Here is a 2,049-nt window from a genome sequence, read left to right as displayed (position 1 = left end):
CAGGTGCACCACAGACACATAAGCAAGTTCATGGCAGTGCTCATCAGAATAGGCATGCCGGCTGCCCATCAACACCACAATGGATACATCACAGTTTCTTCTCACAGTGCAGCACCCACGACAACCACACAGAACATGACCGCCTCCCAAAAACATAATGATGAGTAAAAGGAGTCGGGCACAAAAGAAAGCATCCTCCTTGATTACACTTACATAAAGCTCAAAACAATCCGAAAGAACCCTAATGATAGAACTTCTGAGAGTGGTTGCCATTTGAGGTAGTAATGGGGGGAGGGGGGCATGGGAGAGGCGTTTTCAAGTGCTTTGGGAAGGTTCACGAAACTCTACAAGTATCATTCATAGACATCTATGGATGCATGTTATATTGTAATAAAATGCATTTTTATTTTTTTTAAAGTAACTGTCTTTTCTTTTTTTTTAATGATTTTATTTATTTGACAGAGAGAGAGCAAGCACAAGCAGGGGGAGCAGCAGACGGAGAGGGAGAGGGAGAAGCAGGCTCCCCACTGAGCAGAGAGTCCAATGTGGGGCTTGATCTCAGGACCCTGGAATCATGACCTGAGCCGAAGGCAGATGCTTAATGCACTAAGCCACCCAGGCACCCCTAAAATTCATTTTTAAAAAGAGATCTTATTCTTCTACTTTCGGTAATAACTTATACAAAAGTACTACATGCAGCAAGTTTACTGATAATTCTTTATAGGATTTGTTTCCGGTATTTTGTCAGCCCTCTGGCCTCTTTCCACTGAAAAGGGTAATTGGGTCTCAGACATGTTTTCTCCACTGAAGTTGGCTACCAGCCATTCCAGAAGGACCTGTATCCAGGTTATTCCTAAAACCCCAGAATTCCTGATTGAGTCAGCCCTGGGGCTTTTCCCGTGGACTCATTCATCCAGCAGGTATTCACTAAACACCTGCTATGCACGAGGCAGTGTTGTGGGCTCTGGGGATGCGGCAGTGAATAAGACAGGCCTGGCTCCTGCTCTTGAGGAGCTTACAACCCAGACAGGGATCACAGCCTGGAAACTAGCATTCACCGGTCACCCGGGAGGCCTGCGGGGACACAGTGGGAAATGTTCACACAAAATCACTTGTGAAAGCACACTCCTTGGTGGTTACAGTTTGTGAAAGAACACACAACAGGAGCTGTTGGAAACCTGTGCCTTTCTGGTTTTGTTTTTGGACTAATATCAGTCCAAATTTGTATTTGGACTGATACCAATTTTCCCAAACTGATGTATGGGTTAGAGATTCTATCCAGTCTCATCAAAATCCCAGATTTTTTTTTTTTTGGAAACTGACAAGTTGGTTCAAAAATGTACGTGGAATGAGAGTATCAGCAAATGAGCCCACGGACCAAAGAGAAAGGGTTGCCTCTGATTTCACCTAAACCTCCACAAGTTTTGTGCCCCAAGAGTAAAGGGGTCCCAAACTGTGATCGGATTTCCCTCGAGCCCACCAGAACATTGCCTCAGACTCATTTAATTGTTTAAAGAAAATTTTAAAAGATGACATTTCTCGTGGGCCTGCGTTTGTGCACACAAGTCCCGTGTACAGCACAGCGGACAGCACCAGCGACAGTAAGCGCAGACACACACAGGGGTGCCACCACCCCGCCAGCTGACACACAGGAGACACAGCGAGGGACGCTGGCAACAACCATGGGCACATCACACTCCCACAGAGTATTAGTTTAATCTGATGAAAGTGCTGGTCCAACCCTGTGTCTGACATACAAACCCACCTACAAATGATGGCTTCAGAGGGTTCTATCTGATATCACTCAGCACGTTCTCTTAGTGGTCAGCAGAGAGCTCAGCGGGATCTCCTTAGCCAACCACTTTTGCCACATCAATCCTTTGGAGACTTCCTGTTGGAAACACCTCAACTACCTGCACAAACACCTCTCCAGGGCCACTGGGATTGAGACGGGCCCAGTCTCCTCCCTGTATTCCCTACAGGCATATCTTGACACATGAGTGGAGTGACCTTCCCAATAGTCAAAGGCTGCCCAAAGATAATGAACTA

Source organism: Eumetopias jubatus, unplaced genomic scaffold (genome assembly GCF_037043125.1).
Source record: "Eumetopias jubatus isolate StellerSeaLion01/CBP00866 unplaced genomic scaffold, mEumJub1_p1.0 scaffold_32, whole genome shotgun sequence".
Classification (NCBI taxonomy): domain Eukaryota; kingdom Metazoa; phylum Chordata; class Mammalia; order Carnivora; family Otariidae; genus Eumetopias; species Eumetopias jubatus.
The sequence above is the reverse complement of the archived record's forward strand: the minus strand, read 5'-3'. Positions refer to the sequence as shown.